Below are 23,975 nucleotides of genomic sequence, written 5' to 3'. Positions count from 1 at the left end.
TTATTTATTACCTCAGCGAACACTTTAAACGCTGGGTCAATTGTTTCCAGGAAACATTTATGACTCTAGCATGTGCCAAACAACCTCTTACTGAACGTAAGAATAGCCCTAGCTTAATAGATGTGTACCATGTTTTTGAAGGACGATTAATGAAAACAAAGTCAAACATTTTATACTAATATAGGAATTTGCTTTTTCCTAAAAAGAAACCAAGGACTTTGCTACTTGTCTTTGCTCGGCTACTAAATGTTTTCCTTATCTGTAAGCTGTACTGAAGCTCCTGGAAAGAACTTTCCAGCTGGGGGAAAAAAAAAACACCATAATTCTTTATGGGTGATCTACCTGTTTTTCATCTTATGTACAGTGAGAAGCTTTCCTTCCTTCAGGAACTCCACCCTACACTGATCCTTCTTTTTTCATGCCACCAGCATCCTACTGACTTTACTTTGTACCTGTCACTGTCACAGCAAGTTGTGTCTCTCTTCACTGAAGCCACATTTCTGATTAATATGGGCTGAAATCATCTTATGTGGCAAGGGACTGATTGAGAAAATACAGATAATTCTAAAGAAAGGATGTAAAAACTCTTCTAATGAATCGCTACTAATCTTCACTGATGACAAGGGCATGTACATCATGGAACTTAATTTTTTATAGAAATGGGCTATTTTGGAACATTCTTCCATGATCTCTTTTTCTCATTTGATAATAATATGAACATCCTCCATATCATTAAATTCTTTTGTATAGGAAATTTTTAATTATTGTATGGTTTCATTAAATATAATATAGTTTATAGTATTTACTGCATGTGCATATGCGTATATTCAGAGAGAGAGAGAATATATATTTATTTTCACCTACATCTACAGACACATAATACAACTTTAATCAGCTATGTTGGTAAAACTTTGGACATATTGTATTTATAGTTTCTGAGAAGATATTTAAAAAAAAAATTCTTGAGTTAAAGGTTATAAGCTGTGTTTCATCTTCTTGTATAGAGCATTATAGGAAGGTGTGATACGGGCACCCACTATAGTACTTATGTGCATTGTCATATAACATTCATTCATTCATTCATTCATTCATTCATTTTGTTTCTAAGTTAACTGCGGTATAATTGAAAAATAAAAATCATTTAGATTGATGATGAATAATGTGGTATTTGGGTTTTTTGTTTTTTTTTTTTTTAAGATTTATTTATTCATTCATGAGAGACACACACAGAGAGAGAGAGGCAGAGACCCAGGCAGAGGGAGAAGCAGGCTCCTCCAGGAGCCCAATACAGGATTCGATCTTGGGATCCCGGGGTCATGACCTGAGTCGAAGGCAGCTGCCCACCCAGGCGTCCCTACAATGTGGTATTTTGATATATGTGTCTCCCATCCAAGTACTATAACCAGGCCCGAACCCTGTTTAGCTTCCAAGATCAGATGAGATTGGGCATGTTCAGGGTGGTATGGCTCCCATCGCTCATGCTCTCTCTCTCTCTCTCTGAAATAAATAATAAATAAATAAATCAGATATATAAAAAATAAAATAAATTTTTTCTCACTCAGTTTTTTTCTACCTGTAGATTGTCTAATCTCTCTTTTCTCAAATAAACAATGCTCATTGTAAAGGAGACATTTCTGCAATTGAGAAAACAAGTTCATAATACAGTGTACATAACCAATAATGAAATTAATTTGTAGTATTCCATTGATAGATTGGTCAATTTGTTTGTTTTTACGTAGTTATCCTCCTTATCGATAGGAATTCTAAGATAAAAGTCAATCTCCTTAAAATCTTTGCAGTATGAACCATGATAAAAAAATGAAATATATATATATATATATATTCACACGCACATATATGTAAAGATTCTGCTTTTATATTTCTACAAGCTTTCCAATGTCATTTTGAGTGAACTTAATCATTATTTTTTAATGATTTCACCATATAATTAGGAAAAAAAATGACTTACAGCACAGTATATTACTTTTGCAGTTCAATCGAGCTTTGGAATCCGGCATTTCCATTCATATTCAAATTAATAATCATGAAATCATAATGTAGATTTTGTTGCCTTTTGTGTTACATTTGCCTGTTAGAGCAGAAAAGTTAAATAAATATTTTACTGATGCTTCCTTTTTTTTAAGTTTGGCTTTGGGGGACATGATATTGTGTGGATGTAGGTGGTCTTTTTTTCTTTTTTAAGCTATGTAGAGGAGAGAAATGAACAGGTTAGAAAAGAAATAGGAGTTGCTTTTTAAACAAATTACAGACCAGAGATAAACCACATACCCAATCCCTTAATCTGTCCCATTTCTTATTTATATTAATTGAAGAAAAAATACTGGCTTTGTAGCAAGATGCATTCTTCCAAGTAACACTCAGAAAAAGAAAAAGGCTACTTCCACATTGTAATTACTTAGCATTCTTTTTCATTTTTGCTTGAACAAGGTGAAAAATGTCAGTAGGTCTGCTCATGCAAAAGAAAAGAAGTATAAAATATCAAACATGCATTCATTAGAGATTATTATAGAAAAGAGTATTTAACTTTAGGGAGGAAACACTTAACCTGATACACATTAAGTTCTCCTCTCTTCTCCTCTAAGAAAATGAGAATAATTAAGGAGAATGATTACAGGTGCTGCTAATTGGTTCCAACCTTAAGGACACCACTTATGACACTTTTGTTTTTATTGATGATAATTCTATAACATAATCATACTTACTCTTATTACCATTGACAAAACTATCGTCTTGAGAATGCTAAGCACAGCAAATGGCTGTACCTTTGAATATATTACAAAAAACAAGTGCTTTTGTGTGCCTTAGTTGATCTTCATGCCATTAGATGTAGCTGAGTGCCACGTTTTTCCACTTGGAATAAATGTTAACCCTGACTACTTCCTAGACTTGGTAGCATTTGGTGGACTCCGGTGCATTTTTCTGCAATGTGATATGCACTTGTTGGAGTGTATAGAGGGAATTTATTTTTTTATTTTTATTTTTTTAAAGACTTCGTTTATTTATTCATGAGACAGAGAGAGAGGCAGAGACACAGGCAGAGGGATAAGCAGGCTCCCTATGGGGAGGCCCATCCAGAACTCGATCCCAGGTCCTGGGATCACAGGATCATGACCTGAGCCAAAAGCAGATGGTCACCCATGAGCCACTCAGGTGCTCCTATAGAGGGACTCTAAAAGAAATGTAAATGGTGAGTTGATTTCTTAATTTCTAAGAATTCTTGACCTCAAAATCTTTAATCACTTTTGATTTTCTGAAGGACTTTTAAAATTTAAGAAAAATTTTGAACAGCTCTTCTTTTAATGTTATTTTTCCCTTGAACTCTTCACTCTTTTAAAGAACACGTACATATGCATGTGTGTATACATGTATTAACTCATATCACGTTAGTTTTCAAAAACTTTTTCTTCTCTCTTTCCATAACTGCCATCATTTTTATGAGAAAAAAAGCAACTTTAAATAGTGTGTTCCTACTCTCTAGTCAGTTACCTTGCCCAAGTCCTGAAACCTTAACTGAGGGATCCCTGGGTGGCTCAGCGGTTGGGCGGCTGCCTTTGGACCAGGGAGTGATCCTGGGGTCCCGGGATCGAGTCCCGGGATCAAGTTCTGGGTCAGGCTCCCTGAGGAAGCCTGCTTCTCCCTCTGCCTGTGTCTCTGCCTCTCTCTCTCTCTGTCTCTGTGTGTGTCTCTCATGAATAAATAAATAAAATTCTTTAAAAAAAAAGAAAAACAAGGAATTTGGATACATGCGGTGACACAGAGAATGAATAATGTACTGCACACACACACATAAACAAATGCACAAAAAAGAAACTTTCTTGAGAATTTTATGCCATGTCTTCAAAACAGAGATGATAGGCATATGAGGTATAATGCAACAGCTGATGACAAGAATGATATTTAAATATATACATTTTATTACTAAAACAGTAAATTATTAAAGAAATGACAATTGAAACAACACTAATAACACAAATTATTTTGCATATCATATGGAGGGGGAAGATAAATACTACACAATGCTGGCAAGAGTATGGAGAAAGTAGTGCTCTGATTTTCTGCAATAGTGCTAATCGGTAAAACTTTTTGGAAATTACTTTGAAAATACATCTTGAGGGATCCCTGGGTGGCGCAGCGGTTTGGCGCCTGCCTTTGGCCCAGGGCGCGATCCTGGGGACCCGGGATTGAATCCCACATCGGGCTCCTGGTGCATGGAGCCTGCTTCTCCCTCGGCCTGTGTCTCTGCCTCTCTCTCTCTCTCTGTGACTATCATAAATAAATAAAAATTGAAAAAATATATTAAAAAAAAGAGAAAATACATCTTGAGTTTCAAATATTGCATAACCTTTGACTCAGCGATACTATGTTTATAAATGGACCATGTGTGTACTAACACAAGTCATACAAAAATGTATGCACAGAAGTATTTGCTGAGTGAGTGTTGAGCTTTAGCTCTAGAATCAGACAGACCTGAGTTGTAATTACCATTTCGTTACTTTCTTTTTTAATATATATATATATATATATATATATATATATATATATATATATATATATATATTGGAGTTCGATTTGCCAACATATAGTATGACACCCAGTGCTCCTCCCATCAAGTGCCCCCCTCAGTGCCCATCACCCTGTCACCCCATCTCCCCCACCTACCTCCCCTTCCACTTCCCCTTGTTCCTTTCCGGAGTTAGGAGTCTCTCATGTTCTGTCTCCCTCTCTGATATTTCTCACTCATTTTCTCTCCTTTCCCCTTTATTCCCTTTCACTATTTTTTTATATTCCCCAAATGAATGAGACCATATAATATTTGTCCTTCACCGACTGCCTTATTTCACTCAGCATAATGCCCTCCAGGTCCATCCATGTCGAGGCAAATGGGGGGTATTTGTCGTTTCTAATGGCATTACTTTCTAGATATGTGAGCTTAGGCAAGTTACATAGCATGTCTAGATTTCACTATCCTTTGAGAATTAAATGAAATGATGTCTATAAAGTGTGTAAGAAAGAGTTTGGCACCTCCTAAGTACTTGAGAGATGTTTATTAGTCTTTGTAGTGAAGATAATATTGTTATAAATATTATGCAACATCATTTATAATAGTTAAGGTTTCAAAACAAGCCCCTTATTCAACTGGGATATCAGTTAAATAAACTTAGGTTCATTGAATAGAATACAACAGAGTCACGCAAAAGAAGAAGATCAATCTATGTGGAAGAAAAGGCAAGAAATACTTTGAAAAACATAGTTTTAGTATTAATAGTATTATTCCACGTGTGTGAAAAGACACTAATATATTTTGACTAGTCTATTATCAACAGAAAGAGGGAAAAGAATATGAACCAACATATTAATAGTGGTTATCTCTGGGAAGTGGAATAATGAGCCATTTTTATTTTTCTCTATTATATTTTTTGAGAAATTTAATGTTTTTTAAGGTCATTCTTTATTGTCTGCCAAAGTCAAAAAATGTATCAGGAAAAATTAATCCTGCTTTTCTGGCATTAAGGATATAGACCAGAATATGTCATCTATCTCTATGTATGGAGATATAGATATAGATATAGATATAGGTATAGGTATGTAGATATAGATATAGCTGCATACCATATCTATAGATAGAGATAGGTGACATATACTGGTCTGTAGATAGATATAGTGTATGAATGTATCTTTATATCTCCATACATAGAGGTAGATGACATATTCTGGTCTGTAACTTTAATAAAAAAAATAAGATGCACATATAAAATATTAAGTAAGTAGGTATCATGTAGCCTGATATGTTCTTTATTTGAAAGTTAGAGAGAACCATGGAAATTCATTAACACTTTTTGTGGTATCAGTACTTAAAAAAGAAACCCTAGAAATGGAAGGAACCTCAATACTTCTCTGAGTCCAGCATCTCACCAAGAGCACAAATTCACTGAAAGCCAACTCCACTAACTTCATCTGATTTGGGGGATAATAAGCTACTAACTCCAAAAGTAAAACATTGCTGTTAGAACGTTATTTCTTAGATTGATTAGAATGTGCTTTCTCATAAAATCCCTGCCATCATTTCTATTTTTGTTTCATAAACTGAATGAGGCTCTTTATAAACTCTCTTTAGATGAGAGCTTTTTAAATAGTTTCAGGTTGGATACACATAGTTTTTTCATTTAAGATTTTCCCCAATTCTTATTACTTTTCTGTGTATCAGAGGATTTCCAGGCTCATTACCTTCTTGGTGCTCATATCTGAACGTCCTCAGAGACACTTATTCTCCTTTAGAGTCTGACTCATGCCATTCCAAAGTCAGGATAACCTTTCAAAGGGAATAGTCAGCTTGGTGATCCAGCTGTTTATTAGTCCTAGCAATATCAGGCTTGATGTTCTCTAACTATAAGTATCAAGGCAGACAAAAGTTTCTTTACTATTTTCTAGTTTCAAGCCTATTTTATTATTTTCGAATTTGTATTTTTATGAAATGTAATAATTTACAAATTATTTTAACAAGCTTTATATATCTTTTATAAATCTTGCAAAATTTTAAGGTAATCCGGATCCAAATATTTGCCCTCTTAAGTAATGTGGGAAGCTCATTTCAGTACAATTAAAGTGTTAGGAACTATGAAATAGCAACACATTGAAAGAGTCAAGACCAGACCACATTCCTTTCATTTTAACTTAATTTAACATCATCATGAAGAGTAAATTAAGGGTTGACTATATTTTTCAAATTATATATTAACATACATACACACATATGCATGCACGCACGCACACACACACACACACACACACAGAGACACACATTGAAGCATACTTTGGAGCAAAAAGGGACATTAGTGTAGTGATGACTTGTAGGGCAATCACCAGAACATTAGCCTTATATGGGATTCTAAGCTCTCTTAATAAATAATCAAGCCTAGAATATTGTTGTGAAGTTCCACTTACGAGGCACATAGTGCTCAAATTCAACTTGACATTTGATATTCTATGTCACCACTATGAAAGTTCTTGTATTTTTTGAAAATGCTTTGACAGGGAGTCAATTTGCAATTGAGATGAAGGATTATCGATGTTGCTTGCTTTTATAAAGATGTAGTGGGAGGAGACATGTAAAATATCAAAACATTTAGTTGGATGTGAGAAGAAACTTATCTTGGTGTATTTTCAAAGCTTCTCTTTTATTTTAAAATATTTTTAAAAATATGACAGAGAAGTTTTAAGATTTGGGATTTGACAAAGGGTGAAGCCGTTAATGCAGGGAGGTGCTGCCAAAACTCAGCTGACAAGCGACCTGGGACACTCACCTTTCTCACTAGGTCCTTGTATTGATCCAAATTTTTTTGAAAATTTATCCTCTAAGATTATTTTATTGGATTGTTTGTTTAACAGACAGGCAGAGAGCAGGGAGCAGGAGAGGGAGACACAGACTCCTCAAGCACACTCGGCCCCAAGCGCAGAGCCTGCCAGGGGCGGGTTCCCAGGATGCTGAGGCCATGACCTGAGCCACAACCAAGAGTCAGATGCTAAGTGACAGAGCCACAGGCGTCAAGCCCCGTGTTCCTGCTGTGGGCACTCCTGCCTTCCCCCTGCCCCCCGCAGCCACTGAGAGCTCGGGCTTTGGTCTGCGCTCCAACTCCCAGGTGGTCTGGAGGCTACAGTGCAGGCTGCACGTCTCCTCTGTCCCACCTCAGGCTGAAAGGGCCTCAGCCCTGAGAAGGAATCAGATCTGCCCAACCACCCCCAGCCGGAGGGAGCTGCTGGAGCAGCAGGTAGAAGAACTGGTGCCTGCCTTGCTGCACATTGACTCCTTGTCCATATTTGAATTCCTAAATGTTTTGGAGGAATATGGCACCCCTGAAGAGGTGCTGGACCTGCTGTTTGCAAAGTGAACACCCTGACTCCACAGCCCAGTGGGATGGGCCACCTACTTGTTGGGAGTCTTGGGGAATGTTCCTGAACTTCCCGGCCCCTGGGGCTGCTCCTCCGACTGGAGTAGAGTCATGCAGGGCCTAATTGGGTCCCGCAGGGCAGCCCCCGGGCCTGGCCTGTGACAGGTCGGCTAGAGGGGCTGTGCTTGTGCTCAGCAGTCGTCGTTCTGTCCCCATGACGAAGCCTGTGCCGCCTCCCCACCGTCACCAGGGTCTTGAGCTGGCCTGTTTTACCATGGAAAGGGAGTTTTGAGTCCATCTGGGGTCTGTATCCTGGGGCATTCGCAGTAGGGGTCCCCGGGGACACCGGGGCGCCCAGGCCCACTTGGATATCGGCCATGGGCCTGGCCGGAGCCCTTTCATTCCTCAAGCATTCAGGAAGCGCCAGCAGGTGCAGGAGCTTCTCCAGGAGCTGCCCATGGCCCCACGCACAGAGCTGACGGCCCCCCAGGGCTCCGGACTAGTCAGAGGTCAGAGGGTGACAGCAGCTATGAGGAGAGATCGGGTCCACAGGACGATTCATGTGATGCCCCCCGCCCTCCTCTGGATATCGATGCATTGTAGCTTCCTGCAAGAAGGAAGGAATCCTGGACCAGTGGGAAATGTGAGTGAGCCCTGGCTCATGCAGGGGAGCCTTCCCTCTCCAGGAGGGCCGCGAGGGGGCTGTGGGCTGGAGGGGCTGCTGGACCCTCACCCCACAAGTCTGCAATTCCTGTGACAGGGTAAAGGTCTAATGGGTCCTTTGAGAAAAGAGGAAAGGAGAGCTGTGGATGGGATACGGGCTTTGTGGGAGAGCACTGGGACCCCTAATGGAGTCCTTCTCCACATCTGCCCCCTTCAAAGCCCTCTGTCTCCCCGCCACCTGGGACCCAGAGCAGAGGGTGTGGGGAGCATCGCACTCACCAATCTGGTGGCACCTGGACCCGGGTGCACAGCAGGTGCTCAGGAGGGCCAGTGAGGGCTCTTGGACCAGATGGCCCCTACCCTGTCAGATTAGAGTCAGTGGAAGGACACCCCCTGGGTGCCCCTCATGAGTGAAGCAGCGCAGAGCCACAGGAGGGAAGGCGGTGGTACCGGGCGGCTCCTGGCAAGGCCTGGCGAGACACAGAGCCCACACCCTCCCCGCTTGGACATTCCCAGAGTGACAGTGTGTGCAGTGAGGGCAATGACAGGCCAACGCCCCCCTTCCCCGGACATCTGCCGGTGGATTCAAGGGGCAAGTGGGCAGGGAGCCAGGCTGAGGAGTGAGTCCCAGTTCCCCAGGAAAGACAGTGATGGTCACGCTGCTGGTATGGGCTCCCACGCACAGAGGTCTCCCAGTCGCTCATGGTGTACCTGTCTGACTGCATTCTGGGGCCAGGGTGGAGAGGAGACCTACATTTGCTACAGCTTCAGCACAAATCTCTCTCTGCCAGCTTCTCTGACCATTCGCTCTCTTAGAGCTTCCCCCACTTGATGGGTGAGGGACCAAGGAGTACCATTCCTCTCCCTCGCTGGAAGGGGAGGAGAAGAGGACCTTGGGCTGCCTTAGCACAAAGCCAACACACACTCTCCTATGTAATGAAACTCCCTTTCCCGTTTCAAGTCTTTTCATGCAGTCTACCAGTGCATGATGACGGGCGACGATCACAGGACTGCTTTGCGTCTAGCACTCATTGAGCCTCTTCGAGAAAGTGGATACAACAGGGAAAGCCCCAGTCAACATCGTGTTAGGACTGCACCCTGAACGTTGGGAAGATAGAGAATGAGTTGACCATAATCCCACTTCTCTAAAACCAATGGCACCTCTTTTTCGTGTTTTCTCTTCCACTATCTTATCAAGTATTCATTGCATGTGGGTCCTTCTGATTTTAGGGGGCGGATCTATTTCCTGGATCTGAATGCCTGTTTCCCTTCCCAGATTAGGAAAGTTTTCAGCAATGACTTATTCAAATACATATTCTGGCCCTCTGGCCCTTTTGGTGCCCTCGGGAACCCCAATTAAATGTAGGTTTTTCTTCCTCAGGCTTTCGTTTATTTCCCTTAATCTATCCTCATGGTCTTTTAATTGTTTGTCTCTTTTTTCCTCAGTTTCCCTCTTTGCCATCAACTTGTCTTCTATGTCACTCACTCGTTCTTCCACCTCATTAACCCTCGTCGTTAGGACCTCTCCAGTTTGGATTGCATCTCATTTAATTGATTTTTAATTTCTGCCTGATTAGATCTAAATTCTGCAGTCATGAAGTCTCTTGAGTCCTTTATGCTTTTTTCTACAGTTACCAGTAGCTTTTTAATAGTGCTTCTGAATTGGCTTTCTGACACTGAATTGTAGTCCAGATTTTGTCACCCTGTGGGAGAGAGGACTCTTTCTGATTCTTTCTTTTGAAGTGAGTTTTTCCTTCTAGTCATTTTGCTCAGTGCAGAGTGGCCAAAAACAAGTTGTTGGGAAAAGGAGAAAAAGAGAGAAGATAAGGAAGAAAAGAAAAAGAAAAGAAAAAAAAAGGGAAAAAGAAAGAAAAAAAAAGAAGAAAAGCAAAAAAGGGGGAAGAAGCAACAGAAATCAAAACACAAAAAACAAGGGGGAGTATCTTCTGGTTGTGTATACTGTAACTCCCTCGACTTCCCTTGACCTTTCCAGTGCTGCTTGGTCAATTTTTTTTCCCCCTGTCGGTCTAGCTGGTCTTCTGGGGCAGGGGTCTGCTGTGCTGATTCTCAGGTGTGAGCACTTGGGGGAGCTGCTCAGCGTCCTGCCTGGTGCAGGGCTCAGTGAAGGTTGTTTAACCTGTTTGTCCTGTGAGGACACAGTGAGGCTCAGTGGGGGTTGTTTACCCCTGAGGCCCCAGGAGGAACCACCTCAGTGGCGGGGCCAGCTCTCCAGCCCTGGAGTCAGCTCCCACAGTAACTGCGGAGCTCTCAGCCTGCAAGGGCCTGGATGCTCCCGCGGGGGGGGGGGGGGGGGGGGCCGCTGATCTGCTCAGCTCGGGGCCACCGGCTGCAGGAGTGTCCTTGCTGTCCTGGGCCCTCCTGGCCTCTGCCTGTCCCGGGGGGGAGTGCCGGTTCCTGGGCTGTGTCCCCAGCACCCTGTGCTCCTGGGTCCAGCCGTGTGTGCTGCAGCCCTTTAGGGAACTCGGCCGTAGGGTGTGGGCCTGGGGGTGCAGGTCCTGTTGGTGCAGGTCCTGTTGGTGCCCCTGGGAGCCTGAGCGCATCCCCGCCCTCCTGGGGTCCTACTCCACCTCCCTGCAAGCGCCTTTCTGCCCGGGAAGATTGGGGAAGCTCCTGCTCCTCCGGGCCGGGCTCTCCCGTCCTGGGGGCTCTCGCCGCGGCCCTAGCCCAGCTCCTCGCGCCCCCCCCCCACTCGGAGGCCTTTTTTTTCTTGTTTATTCATGAGAGACACAGAGAGAGGCAGAGACATAAGCAGAGGGAGAAGCAGGGTCCCTGTGGGGAGCCTGATGAGAACTCAATTCCAGGACCCTGGGATCATGACCTGAGCCAAAAGCAGATGCTCAACCACTGAGCCACCCAGGTGCCCCTCTCTTACTGCGTTTAAGGTCTCTTTAATCCTTAATGTTCACAGTTTCTCTCTGTTAGAGCTAGCTGTGGATTTCTTGTTTCTGTGAGATTTCATAATGTGTCCCGATTCTGAGGATTAATGTGTTTTATCATTTCTGGAACAAATTCAGTTATTATCACTTTGAATATTTCCTCTTCCTTATTTTCTCTAGTTTCTGCATCTTATACTTTTATCAGACATATGTTGCACTCTTTTTAAAAATTTTTTTTATTGGAGTTCAATTTGCCAACATACAGCATAACACCCGGTGCTCAGCCCATCAAGTGCCCCCCTCAGATGTTGCACTCTTAAATTCTATTTTACAGTCTTCTTAACCTTACTTTCATATTAAATGGGTTTGATCACCAAATTCCAATGTGTGCGTTTGTGTGGGGGGGTGGTTTCCCCATACCACCAAGCACTTCTTCAACATCAACTGGGTATGTGACCTTTCAACTCAATTCTGACACTGCTCACCTAGAGATAGCTTCAGATTCCACACGTTAAGGGTTCAGTACCACAAGACTAGCTCCACTTCAGATACCAGTCACAGTCTGGTTGACTTGTCATTCTGACTATGAATCAGAGGTTCCCAGGGCCCCTTCCTTGGGTTGGATTAATTTGATAGAGCCGGTCATAGAACTCAGAGAAACTTAGATTACTGGTTTATTATAAAAGGATATAATTCAAGAACAGCCAGATGGAAGATATGCACAGGGCAAGTTATGTGGTAAGAGACACGGGGCTTCCATGACCTCTCTGGCATGCCACTCTCCCAGCACCGGCCATGTGTCTACCAACCCAGAAGCTTTCTCAATGTTATCCTTTGGGGGTTTTATGGAAGCCTCATTAGGTAAGCATGATTGATTACATCGTCGGCCATTGCTGATTCATTCAAACCTCCAGCCCCTCTCCCTTCCTCAGAGGTCAGGGGGTGGGACTAGAAGTTCCCACCCTTTATTCTTGGTTCAAGCTCAGCATCTCCAGGGATAGAAGATCTCTTTGTCAGGGAGGGAAGCAAAGAGGAAATGAACCAAGTCTTGCAGGCACACGCATCAAGTTTTGCTCTTAACAAGTTGTGTGATCCTGGGTAGATTAGCCAATTTTTCCCTGATCCTCTGTTACCTCACATTTAGAGCAGGATGGGTGTAATGTTATATTTGTACAATTCTGAAAGTCAAGGAGCAGAAAAGTTCTGAAGAAGGTCTCCGAAATTTCACTATTTTTACAGGCACAGAAAGAACTTCCATTTGACCTCAGTCTCTGTGTTCTTAATGTCTTAATAATGACCTAGTAGAGTTCATGGTGAAGGAAGGGATGGACATGTCAGAGAAATGCCTCATATCTGTCTGGGGCTTCTTGACTTCTTGATTAGTTTGGGATGACCTCTCTCTCTTTTTAAATATTTTATTTATTTATTCATGAGAGACACACACACAGAGCTGCAGAGACACAGGCAGAGGGAGAAGTAGGCTCTATGCAGGGAGCCCAATGCGGGATTCGATCCTGGGTCCCCAGGATCAGGCCCCGGGCTGAAGGCAGTGCTAAACTGCTGAGCCACTTGGGCTGCCCTGAGATGACCTCTTTTTTTAAGATTTATTTATTTATTCATGGGAGACTCAGAGAGAGAGAGAGAGAGAGAGAGAGAGAGGCAGAGACCCAGGCAGAGGGAGAAGCAGGCCCCATGCAGGGAGCCTTATGTGGGACTTGATCCAGGCCTCCAGGATCACACCCTGAGCCAAAGGCAGGCGCTAAACCACTGAGCCACCCATGGATGACCTGTCTTAATGCAGCAGGACATCCTCCTTGGTTTTGCTCACATTTGCGAATATAGACAGTGACATGTTTAGTGGTGGTACTTTATTCTTATAGTATCTGTCAACTGCTCTAAGCTTCTGGTGGAACTAAGTGGGAGAGGTGGCATTTTCTCTGGAACTGATGCTCTTCCTTTGAAAACTGTTGAAGGGGAAGGCACCAAGACACTGATCATTACTTCATTTGATTTCAGTTTTCTTTCATATTGCTGCTTTTGTCTGTCATATCCAAATATTTCTAAATGTTAACTTCTGGGGGAATCCCTGGGTGGCTCAGCGGTTTAGCATGGCCTTTGGCCCAGGGCATGATCCTGGAGTCCCGGGATCGAGTACCATGTCCGGCTCCCTACATGGAGCCTGCTTCTCCCTCTGCCTGTGTCTCTGCCTCTCTCTGTGTGTGTCTCTTGTGAATAAACGATTAAAATCTTAAAAAAAGAAATTCTAAATTCTGGTCTGTAGGCCACTATGAATGAAAGATGACTTGCAAAAAAAAAAAGAAAAGAAAGATGACTTGCCTTTTTTTTCCATAATTGTCGGTATGTTACCCCATGGCAGTCCTTCTGAAGCAATTTTTGGCTCCTAGTCTGTAACCTCCATGTTGATGGCAATTCAAATGCTTTCTACTGCCCCCACCTATTCCATTTGGTATGAATATAAGAACAATACAAGCACTAAACAGTACTTGTCAAGCTTATTCATATTTTACTTCATTCATTTCCTATTTTAGTTCAATTAGCCAGCATACAGGACATCATTAGTTTCAGATGTAGTGTTCATTAATTCATCGGTTGCATATAACACAAAATAGTTGACATTGTAGTGATCTGTAATGTAAGGGTAAACCTGCCTGAAGCCATGGCAATTTTCCTCAAGTCCCTTAGGATACATCACAGGCTGTATGTCATATCTCCATTCTGAGCCCCACAGCAGGTGTACTTTATAGACAAGAAAAGAGGCATTCATAGAAAGCCAGAAACAGGAGCTCTGCTAATGTATATTGGACACTGGCCATATTCTAGGCTCCATAAGGAATAAACCATACCCTTAATTCAAGAACTTAAGATGTCCTGTCTGAGAGACACAAGTATTTTTAATGTCACAAATCATGTCATCACTCATAATGGAAGCATCAGGAAAAAGCCTCTGAGTACAAAAGTGGGAGACCTTGGTCCCAAGGAATAGACAGGAGAGTGTTGAAGAGAAGGAAAAATGAGTATCTCCCAAAGGGATGTTTGCTGGGTGGAGTTGAGTGAGATGGAATTCCTTCACAGGCGGTGAAGCAGCCTGAGCAGGGGTTTTGAAAGCAACACAGTGTATATATATATACACTATGGAATATTACTCAGACATCAAAAAAGTGGAATCTTAGTATTTGCCACAGTGTTGTTGGAACTAGAAGTTATTATGCTAAGCAAAATAAGTCGGTTAGAGAAAGATGATTATCACATGATTTTGCTCATTTTTTTGTGGGGGAAAGAAAAAAAAACATCCAAAATTTATTCTCCAAGACAGACAGTATCAGCAGGTAAAACCTACAGGGGTTTCTCCACAGGTCATACATTCACACGGGCATGATTTGCTTAACAGGGAGAAAGGCTCTGGTGTGTTCTCTGTAACAATATCCACTTCACAGTGTAAACAGGTACTAGCATTGTGTTCTCAACTCACAATTCCAGAAGGAAAAGCAAAACGTGGCAAAAAAAAAAATTTGGATCCTAAAGTCAGGCACAATAACACAGACCAACATTTGTTAACAGTCTTGATCTACTTTTCCACAAAGAAAGAGATTCTCCACTCGGAAATTAAGGTCTTTCTTTCTCCTTCCTTGTTCAACCATCAGAGCATGCTTCATCATTACATATACAAAAGGTGGGGGGGGGGGGGCTCGAGTTAAAAAAAAGAATCATGAAAATATCTTCAATATCCAGCTGCTCCCACCACACATCAACTCAGGTTTAAGCCAGGGTCATAAAATAGGAAAATAGACACTATGGCTACAAAAGTAAAAAATAAATGAGGTAGATAAATTAAAGCTTTCACACCCATGACTTGCCATTCGAACTTCGTAGCCTTCATGCAATACTCAAGAACAATCTTCATACTAACTTGGCATAAGCTGCACCAAGGACATTTTTTTGTACAAAGTAGTATGTGAACCTATAAGAAATATGCCCTTTCCATGAGTTTCTTCAAGAAGGAAAACCCAGGTCTTTGATTGAGTAGGCACTGGCGAACCAAATTAAGTCACCTGAGGGTCCCTGCTTAGGTGTCTAGCCCTCCTGGTGGCTCAGGAAGGAGGCATCTGGAACGCGTCGGGAGTACATTGGCACTCCTGGGGCTCCGAATGAACTCTATTTAAATAAGCAGCAACACACATTGACTCCCTAAGGACTAAACCAGCCCATTTGAGGGTATCCTACCTAAGGTCCCAAGGTTGAAGGAATTTTGTAATTCTACAACCTTAGTTTAAAGAAAAAAAAGTACATTCAGGGAAAAAAAGAAAGGAAGGATGGGTACAGGGATGGGGGGTGTCATGCAAAACAGGTCCCTAAACAACTGCCAGATCTTGTCCACGTACCCGCATACAGTCACCAGGGAAGTACACAACCCCCTCCCCCAATTAGGCTAACAGTTGTCCATTGTAGTTCAGTAAGTTCCAACTTGAAATAGGAGGACAGTCTTTGGAAATAGTTACTCTCAGTTGTACAAAGGTTTTATGTATACAGTTTGTCCCAAGTAACAAAGCTACTTTGCAGGACCCGCTTCTTTCCAAAGTTAAAGAAAAAAATTCTAGTCCGTATATGTTTTAGTATTTTTTGTTCTTTTTCTTTTTCAATTATTTTTTTTTCTTTTTTCAATTTCTTTTCTCTTTTTTAATTGTTTTCGATTTTATCAAAAAAAAAATTTTTTTTTTTGCAAAGCAGCATAACAACATCTGATTGTAGGACTTGCCTGAGGTTGTGATCACAACTGTAAACATTTGCACATCATAGGAAAAACAGGAGGAGATGGGTTCTTTTAATAAGGAAAAAAAGTAGAGTTCTAGAGGTTATTCTGCCTGCATTTCTCCCTCGACAAAGAGCTCAGCTGACTGCAATCTATTTTCTTCGAGGAAGTGAGGGAATTGGTGTTTGGGGACGCCGTGGGCAGCACCTGGTTTTTCCACTTCAGCACTGATGGCAGACTGGAGCCATCCATCCTGGAGCTAGTGGTGGTGTCCACAGTGGAGCTGGCTCCAGGGGCACTGGGAGGTAGGCGTCCCCCCACTCTGCACCACAGAGATCTCATTGGTCTTCATGGCCAGACCTCCACTGAGCACGGTGGTGTACTGGTTCCACACGGCAGGGTCCAAGGTCCCCGAAGGGGCCAGGATTCCCTTTGGACACATCTCAGGGGCTCCCTTGCCATCAGCTCCTAACAGAGCCATGGTGCTTGCTGGCCAGCTCCCTCCCAGGCAGCCGAGCCACTGGTCGCCCCGTGCGCCATAGAGCGGACCTGCAAGTTGCCTTTGGTGGTAACAGCTCGCCCACGTAGGTTGCACACGAAAGGCCTGTCCCCAGGTGAGTCCACTCGTGAATTTGAAGAGCGCTCCGAGGAGAAATCCTTCCCACACCCTGTGCGGCCGCGGGGTTTGGCCTGTCGCCGAGTCCGGGCCGCTAGCGGAGGTGACAGGCCTGGGGACGTGGCCGCGGGCCCAACAAGCGCACCAGGGCCTCCGCCTTGACACAGGTTGGCTGGGCTCGGGCACGTGCTGCGGGCAGCTGTCCCGCCTCCCCCGGGCGGCCGTCCTCGCAGTGTCCGCTGTGCCCCAGCGTCGGGGGACCTGGCCTTGACGCTCTGCTGGCTGCCGGCGGGCCGGGGCCTGGAAGGACGCGGGCTGCAGCGCACCTGGACTCCGGCCCGGTCCTCCTGGACCCCGTCACCGAGGACGACGAGTTGTCGGTCAAGCCTCGCTCCACCGAGCCGTTCTGGGCTCTGCCGCCGCAGGACTAGAGGAGCAGGACCCCCTTCCCCGGGCCCAGGGCGGCCGGCAGGGCGACCCCGAGCGTGGGGGATGCGAGTAGGTGCTGGGAAGCCGCCCGGGGACCTTCAGGGAGCAGCTCGAAGCGTCCTGGGGGCCCCGCTCATCCACGTCAATGCTCTGATGACATCATCGTGACAGGTGGCACCCGTGCTGCCGTGTGGCTGACCGTCGGGGCCTCGGGACCCGGGAAGTCACAGGGGATCTGGGGCAGAGGCGTGTGGGGAATCTGGCTGCCCATGTGCATCTGGACGTGCTGCTGCCGCAGGGCCACGTCTGAGAACCTCTTCTGGCAGATGGGGCACGAGTGCCGCGTCTCTATGGACGTGTTGGTCCGGGGAACCCCGAGGTGCATCTTCAGGTTGCCCTTGGTGGACAAGGCCCAACCCCAGATCTTCCCTGGAGCGGCCTCTTCCCGTTGCATTGTGGGGGCCGTAATGCATCTCCAGGGAGCTTTGGCAGCTCAAGACCCGGTGGCAAAAGAGACATTCGTTGGGGTCGGTGGTGGCCTTGTCAATGTTCCCAACCAGCTGCCGTCATTTCAGGGTCTCTGACCCAGCTCGGGGGTCCCACTCCCTTGGAAGCCACCTCCCCTCGGTGAAGTGTGGTTTGCCTCCCCCCTCCAGACAGTAGGGACCCGTCCTCACTTTCCGGGGAAGGCCCGGGCTGCAGGTCATTGGGCAGCGGGCCGCCCAGGAGGTCCTTGGAGTTAGTCCCTGAAGAGAGATTCTGAGGTAGCCCTAGGCCGGGGTCTCTGTTACAAGGACAGGTGGGCTGTCTAAAGAGAGACTCGATTCACCGACGGGGACGGCTGCAGAGAGTGCATAGGAAATGCCATGGCCTGCCGATGCTTTGTCCTGGAACTCGGCAAAGAGCTGGGGGTGGGCCTTCACCTGGGGATGTGGGTGCAAGTGCACTTGAGGTTGCCCTGGGTGGTGAACCGGTGGCCACAGACAGAGCCCACGAAGGGTCTCTCTCCGGTATGGGAGCCGCGGGGATCTGCAGGGAGCTATGGGCCCCCCAAGCCCTGCTACAGTACTTAGGCTCGTGCTTGCAGAGGCCGGCCTGTCTGGGTTTGGCCTGCCCCGGGGACACGTTCGGCGGCTTCCCCTTCCCTTTCCTGGACGGGCCTAACGCCTCGGTGGAGGAAGGGCTCTGGAGGAGCACAGAGCCCGGGGCCGACGTAGCAAAGCACCGGGAAGGCGCGACCTGGCGTTGGCAGCACCCTCGTCCGTCGGGCTCCAGGGCAAGGGCGCACCCCGGGAGCTGCGGGGAAGGGGTGTTCGCCTGATGCCTCACCTGGGCTGGTGTCGGGGTCCGGAGACAGGGCAGGCCCCGCTGCCGGCTTGGGGGCCGCGGAGAGCTGCGGGGCGTGCGGCGGCCCAGGGTCTGGAGGGGGTCCCCCCCCCAGCGGAGGGCGCGCAGGCCCACGTGCTGCCCGGCTGCGGAGGCCCCGGGAGCCTGATGTGCTGCAGCTGCGGCTGCTGCGGGCGCAGGATCTGCTCCGGCCGCGGGGCTGCTGGCGCCGGGCGCTGCATGGGTCACCCGCACCCTGTGCCCCGCGGGGCTCGCAGTGACCAGGTGGCGGCCGCTTTGCCTTGGGGTAGTAGCTTCCGTCCTGGGGCGCGCTCGGCAGGCGGTCTCGGCCTTCAGGTCCACGACACACTCGGCCCGCTCGTCCTTGAGCCCCCCGGCCGCCGCCCCCTCCCTGGGACCCTCCGCACCCCCGGGCGGCGGCGGCGGCTGAGCGCGCCCCGGGGACTCTGCCCGGCCCGGCCCCTGCCGGGGTCGTGTGCGCACAGCCGGGGCAGGGCGGTTGTCTCTGTCCTAGGAACCCGAGAAGCTGGAGAGCTCTGCACAGCCCTTCTCACAGCTGCGAGTCTCCTCCCCACCAGTCCTGTGTGCAGTGCTTCCGGCCCTGCTGGCTTCACCGCCGCCCGGGGGTCACTGGGCCCGTCCTCCTCCGCGTTGGCGCGCGGGTTCCGCCTGCCTGCGCCCCGACGCGGTGCGAGCATCGCCCCGGGAGGGCCTCGGTTATTTGCCCACTCCGCTGCAAATTCCTGGAGTTCTTTGCTCATATTTTAATAAACAAAACAGGGTAATGGGGAAGGGAGGGAAAATAAAATAAGAAGAAATCAGAGAGGGAGAAAGAAACATAAGCGACTCTTAACTCTAGGAAACAAACTGAGTCTGCTGGAGGGGAGGTGGGTGGGGGGATGGGGTAACTGGGTGATGGGCATCAAGGAGGGCTCGTGATGTAATGAGCATTGGGTGTTACATGCACCTGATGAGTCACTGATCTCTACCCCTGAAATTAATAGTATGCTATATGTTAATAATTGAATTTAAATAAAATTATAAAGAAGAAAGCAAGCAACATGAGATCCACAATGAGCTGCCGCATGCATGTTTAAGTGACTGATTAGTGACTAGTGGGTCTACCTTCAATGTCATACATTCAAGGTCATGAGCTGAAGTAAGGATCATTTTTTACCTTGGAATTTAGGAGCTTTTTACAACCATGTGAATAAATATTCTAGACGTTTAGAAAATTTAATTTGGTTCTGGGAATTTACATGGTTTGTCTGAGTTTACTTCACCCCGATGAAAATAAGCTGCGTACTCTGTAAACATACTGCACCTTCTCTGGATTCTCTTCTTTGAACCCAACTGCCTCAACCTCTAGTATTAACTGTCTTTGGGGCCTACTTAGAGCCTAAACTCCACCAGAATAATATTGTCTTTATGAGGTCCTTTTGAGGATTAAGAGATAGATTACAGGGATCCCTGGGTGGCGCAGCGGTTTAGCGCCTGCCTTTGGCCCAGGGCGCGATCCTGGAGACCCGGGGTCGAATCCCACATCGGGCTCCCGGTGCATGGAGCCTGCTTCTCCCTCTGCCTATGTCTCTGCCTCTAGCTCTCTCTCTCTCCCTCTCTGTAACTATCATAAATAAATAAAAATTTTAAAAAAGAGATAGATTACAGAAAGCAATGCTATGACAAAATCAAAGTATATGTATAAATCAAAAGCATATTCATGCAAAGGGATCACAATGTTTTTTCAACTAATCACTGTGGTGTGACATTTTGAACACTATGAAGTAAGTCAATAAAGCTCTCGAGTGAAACATCTTGATATTTTATAAAGCTGCATGCTTATTATAAAGCTCACCCTTTGGTTATTACAAAGAAGAGCAAGTATCTATCTTTGACAATATGCTGATGAACACAAAACTTGAACAAGATGTATACATATGTTTTCCAAATTTGAAATTAAACAAAAGGAAAGGGATCCCTGGGTGGCGCAGCGGTTTGGCGCCTGCCCTTGGCCCAGGGCGCGATCCTGGAGACCCGGGATCGAATCCCACCGTCGGGTGCATGGAGCCTGCTTCTCCCTCTGCCTGTGTCTCTGCCTCTCTCTCTCTCTCTCTCTCTCTCTCTATTTATCATAAATAAATAAAAATTTAAAAAAATAAAATAAACAAAAGGAAAAAATAAATTGAAAATGTATGAATGCTCAGGTGAGACCTACTAGTATCACCTTTGAAAAGGAATGTACAATTAAAATAGGTTGAATGGGGCTGCCCGGGTGGCTCAGTGGTTTAGCGCTGCCTTCAGCCCAGGGCATGATCCTGGAGACCCGGGATTGAGTCCCACATTGGGTTCCCTGAATGGAGCTTGCTTCTCCCTCTGCCTGTGTCTCTGACCCCCATTTCTCTCTCTCTCTGTCTCTCATAAATAAATAAAATCTTAAAATAAAATAAAATATGTTGAATGATGTCACCTAAAATGCTAGTGTAAGTAACTCCGACACACCATCCCTTCATGAAGGCAATGATCAAGCTGACAAAAACTATTGGAATCAACTTTTTCTGACTTCTAAAAAACACAAAACCTGGGGAAGGGCTTAAAAGAAAAAAAGAAAAAGGTACTGAACTTCAGTAAAACAGTCTTTATGGCATTTTAACTTAACCACCTACCATGCCACACTCCCCAGCTCTGTGGTCACCATGAGGACAGTGGTCTACTTTCCTGGGACAGTGTGCTCATGCCAGCAAGACTGATTATTCTCAGAGAATTGTGGTTGTGTATTCTGACCTCCTTGGGGACTCCAAGAAGCACTGACTCAGGGTCTTTCATTGTTTGAGGCAGTTTCAAACTGCCTCAGAGCTTTTAGGAGCTCCCGGGTGACACTGCCAAGAGCATGTCAGTGAACATACTAGCCACACCTGTCTGGGCAAGGGGCCAACCAGAGAGGCCAGAGGCAGGCAGACCGAAACACCTGGGAAGGAAGATGCTGGGGGTTATCAAGGGACGAAGGACACCGAAAATCTGCTGTGTGCCAGGCAATCCAAGGGCCATGCTGATGCCCGTGGCTGGACATATTCTTAGAAAACCCTTGAGAGGACCACATGAGCTTGCCTTCAGCACCAGGGCAACAGCAAGGGAAGGGAAGACAGAGTTAACTCCCTGCCTGCGCCCTGTGGGGCGGAGCGCAGCGCAGGGGCGTCTGCAGTGACTAGCAGAGTGCTTCGTGGTGGCTTGGCTCCCGGCATTTAAGGGGCTCTCTCTCAAATCACAAGGTGGCCGCTGGGCTAACAGAAGAGACTTCAGGGCACTCATAACAAAGATCCTTTACAAAAAGTTGAGAAAAGCATTAAACACGTAACACCATCCACACAAGTTGTAAACAAACAAACAAAACCCAGAAAAGGCAGAAGAGTGCCGTTTCCAAAATTACCACGCTGTGATGTTCAAAGTGTCAATATTCAACGACAGAAGATGGCAGTCACTCAAAGAAAGGAAGTACCGTTCATGGGAGTGGGCAGAGATTGGTAATGAAACTGAGGACCATGCTCCTAAGGAAGTGGCTTTAAAAGAACTATTTCAGTGATGCTTAAGAAATGAAACCTGGGGTGGCTCAGTTGGTAAATTGTCTGACTCTTGATTTTGGCTCAAGTCATGAGATCGAGCCCTCCATGGGCTCCATGCTCAGTGTGGAGCCTGCTTAAGATTCTCTCTTCCTTTTTTCCTTCTCTCCCTCCTAAAAAATGAAACCAGAAAGGATTCATTTTTACCAAATCAAGACTTTCAATACATCGTGATAGATTTTAAAATGCAGTTACAAATTCTGGAGTTGAAAAGTACAATAGTTGAAATGAAAAAACTCTATATAAGAAGAGGGTTCTAGCATTGGATTTGATCAAGAGGAAAACTAATCCATGACCATGAAGACAAATCATTTGAAATGATCAGTCAAGGTTTATGGATGAGCCAAAGATGATCTTTGCACAGCAGACCTCTGTTTATTTTTTCACAGCAGGCAGAGACCTTTAACTCAAAAAACCACTGTTACCAACCTCAAATTTTTACACACTGAATTGATTTAAACATAGCCCAGATTGGTAGAGGTTAAGCCATTTATAGCTTAGCCATATCTTCTGGGCATATCCTGTGAATCACCACCTGACATCTACTAACAGTAGATAAGATAAATCATGAATATTAGTGTCTCCAGGATCCTGTCATCCGTTCATAATTCCCTGGCTCAGAGACTCCATATCTCGATGAGAGACTTCATCTCCCTAAGTAAGCCCTTCTTCAATCCCTCTCCTCTGGGGAGCTTCTTTTCTATCCTAGCTTTCTGGGTGGCGGCCCAATACTGTTGCCACTGAAAGATATCCTGTGAGGGACCTCTCCATTCAATTAAGCTGTCAGCGTGCCATCCAAATAAGTCTTATTGTGTGATTATATAATTATACATTATCAGCCCTATGCTGAAGTCCCTTGATCTCAGTACAACTGCCCGACACACATCCATGGGTCAGTGGAGATAATCCTACCAGAACGGGGCCTCCTCTGAGAAGGGAGTGTGTGCATAAAACTTAGGGGTCCCAGCACTAGCAGAGGCCCCAGGACTGGCCCCTTCCTTCCTGGAGACACCCTGTGCGATTCCTGGCTGAGCCACCAGATGGGTCTCTAATAAAGTGGTTTCCCAGAATTACAGTTCAATACAACTAGAGCTTGGGAGTAGGACATGTATTGCCTTAGTCAGACAATAGAATTGGTTGCTCATCATCCTCACACATGACTTGACAGTGTGTTTCTACCCTAAGTGTACCACAGAATCATCGGAGGAGATTTTTTTTAAATGATGTATCAGTTTCAACCAGGGATGTGCTCATTTATTTGGTCTCTAGCCCATGGTTTTAGGAGTTTGCTAGTTTGGCAAGAGCACAGGTCAGCTCAGGACTCCTTGGAGTATTTCCCCTTGGTGTTTAAGTTCAGTACTGGTTTTGGTTGAGGGAAAACATTTCCAAGCCTTGGGACCACAGCACGGGAATCCCTAGGGAAATCCCCTCTGTGAGAATGTGGCTTTCACTCAGGGGGAAAGTACTTTGCACTAATTATTTAAACAAAACAAAACCGCTTAAGTGATGGCTGATAGGTTTAGGTATCTTATCCTACTGGAGCCCTATTTTCTGGTCTGTGGGGGTGGGGTGGTGAACAGCCACGGTGCTATCTAAGGTGACTGGAGGATGCATAACCCAGGAATTACCTTAATAATACTAGATAGACTGTGGTCACAGAATAAACCCTTTCTCCTACTCTTAGCTCAATTCAGAAGTTTGGAGACAAAATACAAAGAGATTTCTGGAGACGGA

The 23,975-nt window shown here is 45.5% G+C and overlaps 1 protein-coding gene and 1 pseudogene across 13 annotated transcripts in view; one reads left to right on the top strand and one right to left on the bottom strand.

Moving 5' to 3' along the window:
* The window catches only part of LOC140605330 (aldo-keto reductase family 1 member D1), a 126,795-nt gene that overhangs the window by 13,434 nt on the left and 89,386 nt on the right, over nt 1-23,975 (top strand). The gene's annotated exons all lie outside the window — the stretch shown is intronic.
* On the bottom strand, nt 16,339-19,325 carry LOC140604538 (sal-like protein 4 pseudogene; annotated as a pseudogene).

This window comes from Canis lupus, chromosome 15 (genome assembly GCF_048164855.1).
Source record: "Canis lupus baileyi chromosome 15, mCanLup2.hap1, whole genome shotgun sequence".
Taxonomy (NCBI): domain Eukaryota; kingdom Metazoa; phylum Chordata; class Mammalia; order Carnivora; family Canidae; genus Canis; species Canis lupus.
This window is presented reverse-complemented; position numbering and strand designations above follow the sequence as displayed.